This window comes from Cornus florida, unplaced genomic scaffold (genome assembly GCF_030987335.1).
Source record: "Cornus florida cultivar Cherokee Brave unplaced genomic scaffold, ASM3098733v1 CherokeeBrave_3.0.0_Hap2_Chr08, whole genome shotgun sequence".
In the NCBI taxonomy this organism is placed as follows: Eukaryota; Viridiplantae; Streptophyta; class Magnoliopsida; order Cornales; family Cornaceae; genus Cornus; species Cornus florida.
This window is the reverse complement of record NW_026775578.1, coordinates 9,840,459-9,852,801: the sequence shown is the minus strand read 5'-3', so window position 1 is coordinate 9,852,801 and position 12,343 is coordinate 9,840,459. Positions and strand designations below refer to the sequence as shown.

The window sequence follows — 12,343 nt, the reverse complement described above, 5'->3', positions numbered from 1 at the left end:
TCTGATGATCCGATCTATTATTGGTAAAGAAATTTAACATCAAAACACATTGACATTAATAAAGATTAAAAAATAAAAAAAAAAATTGGATGCTTAATTTGTTGGCTTCCAAAAGTCGTGAAGGCGGCTAACCAAATACAAAATTACAGTTTAAATTTTACAAACAAAAAATACGAAATTAAACAACGGCTAATTCTAAAGTGAGATTTTTATTGGTCGTTGTGGGTCATAAACGCATCATATTGTAGGCTTGTAGCGTTCAAGTCAAATGGCCTGTTTTTGACTTTGTCGTGATTGGGTCTGTTAACCCACCTACGCCTCCGGCTGCTTTCGAGTTTGGGCTTAGCCCAGCTCTATATAAATATATGCAATTGACTTCTCAAAAAAAAATACCACGAAGGCATAGAATCTCAAACAGTTGCACCTAATTTATTTTCATTTTTACTTTTTATTATTATTATTTTTTTTGAACAATACTTAAGTCTAACATTTTACCTTTTATTTTTACCTTTTATTGTACATCACATTTGAGAAGAAGATAATAATTATGGGGTAAAAGAGCAAAATACCCCTTTAAACTATTCTATTATTGCATAATGAATTATTTTTGGAAACAAGTTGCTCTTTTGAATTATTTAAACAAAATCCTTTCTTAAAGGCCACTTGAAACTAATTTCCAACCCACTGAAAAGCACAATTACTAATTTACCCTTATTTTTAATTTATTATAAAAAAATTAAAATATATACTATTATGAAATAATCACTTTGCCCGTATCTTCTTTTTCCTTTTATTTTTATAATATGGGTAAAGATTATTTCATAGTAACATATACTTCGATATTTTATAATAAATTAAAAGTAAAGGTAATTAGTAATTATATTCTTTAGTTAATCGGAAATTAGCTTCCTGATAGTTTGAGTGAGTTTTTTTTTTTGCTCTTTTGCCTAATAATGGAGACTAGTTCATCATCTGCATCTCAGTACCCTCTATTTTTCCGATCATCAGAAACTTTCTATGGCTACGAAAGTCGTTTTCGGAGATCGAACCCGTCCTCAAAGATCTCTGGCTAAAGTATAATCCCATCATCCCTCTGCATATAGGGTCTCGGTCGGCCATCTTCATCGGCAACCACTCGCTCACAAAGTCCTCGTTCAGAACGGCGCCATCTTCTCCGACTGCAAGATCCTCATCAAAAACCAACACAACGTCAGCTTCACCAAGGCGGCGCGTGAGGTCGAGTTCTGGCGGCGCGTGAGAAATCCCATCTCCGCTGGAAGACTCCACCGTGCTGCTCTGGCTCGGGCTCTTGTCTGCTGCGACTACCTCCGAAGGCAGAGAGAAGTTGGTCTTGGCTTTAGTGCCTCGGAATTCTTTGGCAGCGGCGTCGTAGGCTCTCGCCGCCTCTTTTGCCGTGTCGAAAGTCCCCAACCAGACGGCTCTTCCTTCCGGGATCTCTTATCTCGGCGGCGTATCGTCCCCATTGCCTCTTTCTCACTCCTCTGTAATGCACCTCCTTAACTCCACTACTCTTTGCTTTAACCTTTTCCTTCATAGCCATTCTTGATGATCTCAAGAATCAATATGGGAGAATATGTTTGTGTTATGAGATTCAGTACACAACCACAGGAATTCAATATAGGAGAATATGGTTGTGTTAGGAGATTTAGTACACAACCACAACCACAGGAATGAGATTCAGTACACAGACGAAGAGTTGAGAGAACTGAGAAATTAGGGATGGAGAGACGTGAGAACGAACTAGGAATGGGTTATACCCAAAAATCCAAAAATTGATGGGCAATGCTTAATTTAATTTTATATTAATTTCAGATACTTGTCACAATTTGATTGGGCCATGTACCCAAGTTGGATGAAGTTCATCCAATTGGGTTGGACCCAAGTACTGTCGTTATTTTTTTTATTGTAAACTTGTACACCATCTTTTGATGGGGTCTTCTTCAATCCTACTCCCACTGATAAGCACAATTCCATTGAAGAAATTGCATAAATTGCAGGATTCATCCCTACCAAAGAAATTGTGTTCTTCGACCTTCATGGCTGATGTAAAAAATTACAAAACTCAACCCTTGAATTGAGTTACGAATATATATGTGCTCGTTGGGAAGCCTCAGCCATTGTGCCATCGCCGCTACTGGTCCCCGTCCCCGTTGCCGGAGCCCAACCTCATCACCTTGGTCGTCACCACTGCAAAGCCCTAGGTTGTTCTGTTGGGATCGATTTGGTAAGGGAAATAACTGTTGTCGGGTCTGCTGGTCGCCATCGTCAAAGCTTGCAATGGTTGTCACCGTCGCCGGAAAGTCATGGTCCGATTGTAAGCTTTGGTTTGCTTGCTGGTCTTGGCGTCTGCGGTGGTGGTGTTGAAGATAGAGACGTAAATGTTGAGATGGGATACGACAGGCTGTGAGAGAGTATATTGGTCACGTGAGGGTAACCGTGAAGGGTATTTTTGTCAATTAACATTAATAATAGTTTGTGAATATAATTAGGTTAAATAATAAGAAACAAATATGTTTTTTGAAACTTCGTGAATGTTATTGTTTAAAAAGTAGTTGACCAATCCTGAGTGCAATTGATCAAAATATTGAGGTGTCATCGCGTTAGTGCAATTAACCTTTTAAATTTGATTATTTAAGTTGTATTGGATTTTAAAAAGTGATTTAATTTTCACTCTTCCGTAAAAATGGCTCCTAATCACTAATTACATGTGAGAGATGAACACACCCGGCAAAACATCCCACACATATACATTTCAAATCACTTACAAATTACAGAGACTATGTAATCTAGCGGTGCTTCCTTAATTCCTTACCAAGCTGTCCGAAAATTCATCCTATGTTTAATGGTGGGTTTAATATTACCTCCTCCAACAATTCTTTGTTTTTAATTGAAACCACTCATTCATTTTATTTCATAATGTGGGGTTCTCTGTCAATGGATCACGTGATTTCAAATCACTTACTGTTACACGCGAAATGTAATTTTTAAATATTTTCGAATTACATGAAAATTGGTGGGTTCATAATTCGATAAGTGTTTTTTTTTTTTTTTTTTTAATTCAGGTAATTTATGAGAAAGATGAGACAAAAAGTGGGGCTTAATTTTTTTTTTTTTTTTAATTATTATTTTTATATGGATAATGAAATATTTTCACGATGAGTGTTATTTTTTCTTTTTTGAGTAGAGTGAGGGTATAAATAGTGTGTTCAATAATAAAAAAAATATATAAATAAATAAATAAATAACAAAAATTTGAACAATTAGTAACAAATTTGAAATTACCCTCTTTTGAAATTATTCTATAGGATAAATTACATAGACACTTTATGAGTTGGGTCATATTTAAGCTAGATGAAGATTTTGATTTTAATTTTTACTTGCACCCAATTTACTTTTTGGCCTTGACACATGCAATTTAACCCTTTAACCCTTAATTTTTTTAATACAAAATATATATAATCTCAAATGACAAAAAGGCCCATCTCTGTGTGTATATACATACACTGTTTATAAATTTTAAAATCTTTATCACCGCCAACAACCACCGCCGGTCGCAGTGCTTGAACCATCAAATCCCTGTCTTCGAAATTCATTTCAGCCCCATCATTGCAACTTCACACATCAAAAAACACACAAACCACAAACTTATTTTCATACCCAAACCTATTTCATACCCGTCTCTGCAACTTCACACATCAGAAAGCGAAAAAAAAAAATTTGTATGTATATATGACAGTGGTGGTCAACGTCAACAACCTCATACCCCTCGCCGGAATCCAATCTTTAATTTTAAATTTGAGAACCATTATAATCTTGACATACCCCTCATCTCCTCGGTGGTGGTAATCGGCAAGGAAATAGCGGCAGCGGCTATTAGGACAATGGTAGTTGTGATGGCGGCGGCGATTGGTGATGAGTTGGGATTGGGATTGTGTGTGTGATTTTGGAGCTGATTTTGCGACGGTGAGAATGAATTCGCAGATTGGCGCCGCGCTGTGCCTCGCGTCGGTGATTGACGCCTCGCCGGTACTGTTGTTGCGGACGCCTTGACGAAGCCAGTAACCTCAAGATCTCCGACCTCGGCCTTCTCTACCCTGCAGGATCAGCTCTGCTGCGCCCCTGCTCCTCTGCCAGAACCATTCGACGGAGCTTGGTTCGTCACCGGCACCGGAGCCCTCTGCTTCATTGGTTTCTTCACCGCCCTCCATGTTTTCGGCAAGCTCTACCGCTACCGATCTGGTGCCGCATGAGGTTGTTGACAATGGATATTCAAGGCCAAACCCCTGTCATCAATCTGGCCGACGCTTGTTTGGCTCCCCTACTTGGCTATTTGTATGTGTGTGTATATCTTTATACATATATATATATATATATATGTAATTTTGTGCGTATATATATACACATCTATATACATATATATATATATATATGTATGTAATTTTGTGTGTATATATCTATATACATATATATAGATATATATATATATGTGTATATATATATGTTTGACTGTTTTATATATCTATGTATATATATATATATAGATATATATGTGTGTAATTTTGAGAAGTTTGTTTTGGGTGGTGGTGGTGGTCCGGTGGTTCTGTTTAAGGTTGAATTGGGGATGATGATGGTATAAGGAGGAAAAAGAGGAGGGTGTGTGCTAGGATAGTTTGGTCATAAAAATAATTAACAAGAGGTCAAAGAGTAATATAATCATTTAATATCTCAAAAGTACTATTACCCACCAAAATTTGACATTTGGGGTGTAAATGAAATGTTAAACCACTAATTCAAATATAAATGAAATTTAAAATTAAAATATTAATTTAGTTGTAAAATGACCTACCCTAAAGGGGTCTAAGTGTAATTTATCCTATTCAATAAAGCTAAATGCCATAACATATGGTTGGCGAATAATATTTTGGTTACGTAGACTTTCTAACACTCATGGTATGTTGTGGGGTCTACACCTCTCACTACTCACAAAAAGTGTTAAAGTTTAAAATATTATTTTATTATTTTATATTTTGTTTTAAGTAAAGATTTCAATTCAAAAAATAAATAAATATATATACGTGTGTGTGTGGGTGAAGCCCACACCCCTTCTCTCTCTCTCTAGAAATTCAATACCCTTATGACGACTCTTTACTCTTCTTCGTTTTTTTTAAGGCAGAAAATTACTTTGTGCATGTACTGCACTTTAAATATCAATTATATCAATGGTGTGTCTTTATTACCCTCTAAAAATATTCTTGTTAAGTATAAGATGGAATATATGGTAAAACATAGTTTATCAATAGCTTAACGATGAATGGTGAATTTACATGATGATCCAATTCTTCAAAGAATATTCAAAACACATTCTTCTTAAAATATAGATATATTATGAATTTTTCGATAAGATACAATTTAATGGAGGGCAATTTAGAGAAATTGTGCTTTAATGAGCTCTTAAATTGACCATATAATTCCAAATGCTTAAACTAGAAAGCAATGAAGTGGTATGAAGACAACAAAAAAATTCGGGTATAGGCGGTGTCACATATAAGATTATATGTGGTAAATTATCTGTATTTCTTTGTATAAATTTGGCCAATGGCCTTCACAGTCTCATTTAATCTTAGACATACTTTCTCTTAGGGTTAGTATACATCTCTAGAAAATCCATTTCCTTATTAGGGTTTCATTTCTTTTTTTGAAAGGATTTTAATTTTTGAAAGTCTATTACGGATTCATTTCCTTTCTGATAAAAATGTGCTTTGATTGCTTGTTTTGCAGGTGATCAAGTGTGGGAGAAATGGAGGAACTCAACAAAAACAACAATGTCTTGTGTTTGCCTCTGTACTCTAAAAAGCTACCCATTGTTAGCAAACACTTTGCCATGGTATCTTCTTCAACTCTTCCTTTGCCCAATGCTTCACATGATGTGTGGAAGAAACCCTACTTGCGCAACCATGGCGAGGCCCAAAGCAACGAAACCAAGCCTTATTTGGAAGAATTTAATGGTGAAAGTTGTCCTCCGCCACCGGATGATAAAAACATGAAAACCAATATTCCATCATCACCGTCTAACAAAAATGAAAGCAATGATATCGCCATAGCATCTGTTACTAGTAGTGGTATCTCTATCAAAACTAAACCACCTATTGATCCTGAATTGAAATGGGATAACATAAACCCTAACACAGACAAGAAGAAGCTCAAACGGTAAATCTACCTTCTTTTATCCTTTTTCGTATATTTTTTTCCTATATATATATATATATTCACACACGCACATTGCTGCATTTTTATCTTTCTTCTCTCTGTTAGTCTCGAAACCTTGATCTAGGGTTTGGGATCAAGCTAGGACCCAGAGCATTTTAATTATACTTGTGTTTGAACATAAAAAAAAATTGTATATGTACTTTGTTGTAGGATTTTATCAAATCGCATCTCTGCACAAAAATCCAGAATTAAAAAGATTCAATACATTAATGATATGGAAAGGAAGGCCAAAGATCTTCAGGTAATCCTGAATGAAAAAGATCCAATACATTCATGTGAGAATAAGTGTTAACTCTATGTCTCATATAATATATATGTTTATATGCAGGCTGAAATTGCAATGTTGTCTCCCCGTATATCATATCAAGAACACCAGATAAAATTGTTGCGAATGGAGAAGGATGCCTTGCAACAAAAATTAGATGAATGGGCAGATAGATCCAATCATTCGTATTGTATATATTCACTATACCCTCTCTTTCTCCACATATATATATATATATATATAATATCATGAATGTGTTTTTGTATATGCAGGGGAATTGGTAGAGCACCAAGCAGAAGTGAAAAGGCAGAAGCAATATTTTCTGATGATGCAACAAGGGACGCAGAAGCAAGAAGAGGCAATGAGGCTTGGTTGGAAACCTGCTGGGCTAGACCAGACTGCGGTTCCTGGCTTGTATCAGCTGGCTGGGCCTCAGCCAGTGGCGGGCATGACCCCAAACCAGGATGGGTTGGACCCATTCCTGAACTTCAACTCCTTGGCCATTGATCCACCCAAGAGCCTGATGTGAAGCTTAATTGATCACTCAATTTGCTTTGTACGTCCATGGATTGGTGTTTTGTCCTAGCTTGTTCCCGTCTACTTATGATCTATCTGTGTTACTCTCTCCACTGTTTTAGACTCTGAACTGCTTGGTCTTTTTGAGTGTGATAAGAATTATTATTATTATTATTTTTTTTTTTTGAGGCCAATAAGTTAGCATTTGGTCTAATGAAATACTCCGTGTTACTTACCTTATTGGGGGAAAAATGGACTTTTTGTTGAACAGGAGGAATTGAAAGTAATTAAGAATGTGTGTATATATATATAGATATATACTGAGATGCATTATTGAATGAGAAATATATAGAGGCCTATAAATTGCTCTTTAACTATTTAGTTTTATTTCTCCGGTAGCACTTCGCTTAAACGTTAAATAATTGAAATGAGAAAGTTATTTTTAAACACGGTTCCGTACATATAAGTATACATATTCAAATAATTATGGAATATAAGTGTAATTTTTGAAGTATGATTAAGTTAAATTTTAAAAGAGACTGTGTAAGATAAGAAAAATGGTGTGTTAAGATTATTAATTTTTTATATCAAAATGTATCTAGTTTAATGATATAATTACCGTTTTATTCTCAAAGAGAGAGAGTGGGGTTCCTGCCCAGTGTGAAAGAATGTATGAGTGTGTTTTACTAAAAAAAAAAAAAAGTGTGAAAGAATGTATGAGTGTGTTTCTTTGGTAAACATAAATGGACTCTTTCCGGTTTGGGAAGTTTAAATGCAATGCTGGACAGTTAAAGTAGGACCACAAATCTCTAATTATGAAGCCTCCAAATATTAATTTGAAAAATATTTCTCTTTCCCTTCTCATCATATGCATTTATCCTCAGAATGTATCAAGAGTCCTCGTAGTATTAGTCTTTTTTAAACACGAACACTTCATTAGTTTGTCCTATTAATTCATTGCATGCGTAAGTGGAGCACGAGATTAGTGGCAATAAGCAGGCACCAACATAATTATACTGAGAGTAATTTATATACAGTCCAAAAAATCAGATAGTCACACGAAGATGCTATCTGACCTCTACAATTGTCCTCAAGTCCTCTAATGTAACAAAAATATTCTTCACTTTATATACTATTACTATCTACGTAAAAAGAAAAATTAATATTTATCCACCAAGTGTAGTAGATTATTACAGCTCTATATATGCTCCTAATGGCAATTAAAAGCCATAAACCAGTCCTGATCCCTCTAAAATGATCATCTAATTACTCAAAAGGTTAATTTGTTGGTGTTCACTATAGTTGTGGGGCTTGGGCTTCATGCATAGAATCCATCGACGGTGATTTGTCGGTGTTCACTCTCAATCTGTCAATTGTGATTTGTTGGTGTTCACTGTGGTTGTGGCTTGAGATTGATTTGTCGGTGAGCGTGCGAGAGAGTGCGAGTCGTCTGATGGGGGAAAGAGAGACACCCAAGAATAATTATTAGGGCAATAGGGTCTTTTGGAATCTCTTAAATTTTTTATTTTGAAAAAACACACTAAAAAAATGGGGGTATATATAACCACACTTTTTTAACACTGTTTGTGACTGCCCTGCTTTTTCAAGCCTTTGAGTCCTGTGATAGATCGAAGTTTGATTCGATAACGGATCCGAATACGGAAGCGAAACACAAAATAAATCTCTAGAGATACAATGCATCTCTAAGATGCCAAAGAAACCTTCCATGAGGCCCCGGATCTCAACGAGAACAAATGCGGAAGCGAAAGATCAGAAAAAAAGACTAAACAAGCCCCCAAAGGCAAAATAATCTTTTTACATGGAAGCAACGTCTCTGAAAATGTACATCATTCCCAAGACACGTCCGTGACTTCCCATGAAGTCACGTCCGTGGCTTCCCATGAAGTCACGGAACTGAAAAGAAAGCAAAACGTAAGCAAATTAAAAAAGAAAACAGAAAAGTTTAGCTCCAAGGGCAAAATGGTAATTCTCAAAAATATTTGGGTGCTGCCGAGCACACCAATGGATAGACAGCGAAAAACTAATCAAGTTTGACTAAAAAATCGCTTGATTCAAAATCCGGACGAAGAAGTTATGGCTTAACGACGAAAACGACATTTAACCCCCTAGGGGCAAACTGATATTTTTCATGAAAGGTCACTTTGGTGTCTTAGAGATGCATTGCATCTACAGAGACTTGTTTTCTATTTTCGCTTTCGCATTCGGATTCGTTATTGGCTCAAATTTCGGTTCATCACAGGACATACTGGCTTGAAAAACCAGAATCGTCACACTATTAGTGACGAAAAATTGACATATGGTGTGAGTGAAAGTTATTTTTTTTTTTTAAAAATTCTCCATGTGAGAATTGACAAACCTCAAGGGTGTCATTGTAATTAATCCTAAAAATTAAAATAAATTCAACCACAAATTTATATTTTGGAAAGAGTTAGAAAGAGAAAAGAAAAGAAACACCATTGCGCTTGGGGCAATGACGCAGCTTGTGAGGTTTTAACCGAGGCGCGTCAATTGCTAGTTGAAAACTATTTTCCTTTTTATTGATCTCTTTGGCTTGGGTTCCGCTCGGCCATTGAAAATTTTTGAAAGGGCTCCCTTCTTGGGTAAAGCCCTAAAAAAAAAAAAAAAAAAAATTATTATTATTATTATTAAAAATATAATGTACTAAACCTCTATAATGTACTGAAATTTTTTACACTTCCATACTTCATTCATCAAGTCATGATAAAATCAAATGATCCACAAGTAGTATATTGGTAGGATTAAAGTTACAATTTGTGTCAACAATGATAAATTCCCAATTTGAGTGGCAGTGATTGTAAATAAATTTATTGTCAGCATTCATGACTTTTCAGTTGCAGTAGAAGAGAAAAACTTATATATAATAGTAAAATGCATGCACAATGCACATGAGCGAAAGTGTTTATATGATCATAAAGCGAAAAAAATATAAAAGACGAAAAAAAAATGTATAAGAATAATTTTGTATACTTTCTCAAGTCACGATAAAATCAACCAGTCCATATCGTGTAGATACATGATCAAAGGTGTAGTGTGTGTCAACATTAAATAAATTCGCAATTTGAGTGGTAGTGATAGTTAAGAAATATAATATCGACATTCATGACTTTTGAGTTGCATCAGAAGAGAGGCTTGTATATATACTAGTAAAACATAAGTGCGGTGCGCGTAAGTGAAAGTGTTTGCAAGACCGCTAAGTGAAATAAATATAAAGGATAAACAAATGCGTGTATGAGAATTGTTTTTATATCACTTAATTTTGGTGCCTTGTGAAATATCCGGTTTAATGCTCAACTTCTTTTGGGTGCAAAACATTTATTGGGAGAGATGTGACTATCAATTAGGAAAAAAATATTTATTTTTATGTATTTATTAAAATAAATAATATTATAGAAATTAAATATAAGAATAATTTTGTATATAAAATTATTATGAGTTGTTGATAGAGTTTAGGATTTTATTAGCAGTTGATATAGAATTTTTAGGATTCTATTATTGATAAGAGAATTATTTTTATACATTTATTAAATTTTATATTATTATAAAAATTAAAAATACTTTATATAATTATTTTGTGTATATTATACTTACAAGAATTATTTTTATACATTTAATACATTATAAAAATTAAAAATGATTCAACTGCGGTCCATAGAAAATAGTAAAAAAAAAAAAAAAGAAAGGTAAATTTATATTCACAAAAAAATTAGAAAGATAATAGAATAGAAAAGGTAAATCTATATTATAAAAAAAATTATAAATAAATAATATACTAAAACTCTTTGATGTTATAAAACTCTATAATGTAGTGAAAAACTTTTTACTTTTAAACTTAATTAATCAAGTCACCATGAAATCAAACAATCCATAAACTGTATTTAAATGATTAAAGATGTAGTGTGTGCCAACATCGAATAGATTCTCAATTTAAGTGACATTTACCATAAATTAATATAATGTCACCATTCTTGAGTTTTTAGTTACAATAGAGGAGAGAGACTTATATATGGTAGTAAAACGCACGTGCAATACACGTGAGCAAAAATTTGTATAACCGTAAGTGAAAAAATTATGAAGGATAGAAATAATCTATAAGAATATTTTTGTAAACTTCATTCATCAAGTCATGATGAAATCAAATACTTTTGAGTAACACCAGAAAAGAAAGACTTATTTATATACTAATAAAACGTATGTGCGATACACGTGAGTGAAAGTTTTTAATGATTTAAATTAAAAATTAATAAAGGATAAAAAAGATGTATAAGAATAATTTTGTGTACTTTTAAACTTAATTAGGCCCTGTTTGGGATTGTATTTGTAGCTTGTAAAAACACATTCAATTTGAAAAATAGTGTTTAACAATATTTGGTAAATAAAAAATGCTTTTAGAGAGTATAGGTTTAATATAAAAATAATAATAATAATAAAAAAAAGAAGCGCATTTGATAAAGCAGTAAATCGGAGCTTTTAAAATTGCATTTGAATAGAGATTTGTATTTAACGATTTTTTTGGACAATATAATCCTCTTTGATTTTTATAATTACAAAGCTATTTAGATAAAAGCATATAAGTAAATAAAAGGCTATCCGGGATAGCAACATATAAAGTATTTAGTTGCGACTCTATCACCATCAGTTTGTACGATAGTACCTATTCGGAATAACAATGCATAAAGTGTTTAGTTGCGAGTGTATCACCATCATTTTGTATACAATAAACCTAAATTTAGATTTAGCTTATAATATTTTAGATTCTAAATATTTTGTGCATTACATTTATCTAAAAAATTCTAATTTTTCAACAACAGAAATAGTATCTGATTTTTTTTTTTGGTTAGGAATCCTCTGTAAAAAGTACATCTTTAACCATTTAATAAAGAGTATTTTTCGAGCCATTGATTTAAGAGAATTAAATTACATTTGGGTAATGCACACATTTATTATTGTATGGGTAATACAGTAAAATTAATAATTAAAATATTTTAAGCAATACTGTTATCAAACAAATTTAAAAGTGTTTTATATAATGCATCACCAAACACCTAACATGATTTTTACTTACATTACTTTTATGACAGATCTATTGAAAAAAACGTTTTTATCATTACAACAACAATGCTAAACGGACAATTAATCAAGTCGCGATGAAACCAGACGGTCCCAATAGTGTATTTATGGGTTTAAAGCTATATTGTGTGTCAACAGTGAATAAATTCTCAATTTGAGTGGCAG

The 12,343-nt window shown here is 33.5% G+C and overlaps 1 non-coding gene and 1 pseudogene across 1 annotated transcript; one reads left to right on the top strand and one right to left on the bottom strand.

Moving 5' to 3' along the window:
* On the bottom strand, positions 1-1,788 carry LOC132269308 (ethylene-responsive transcription factor 4-like; annotated as a pseudogene).
* Positions 1,789-9,542: 7,754 nt separating this feature from the next.
* Positions 9,543-9,698, top strand: LOC132271988 (U4 spliceosomal RNA). Its single transcript, XR_009469938.1, has one exon. It is a non-coding gene; the product is annotated as a U4 spliceosomal RNA (small nuclear RNA).
* The last annotated feature ends 2,645 nt before the right edge of the window (positions 9,699-12,343 follow it).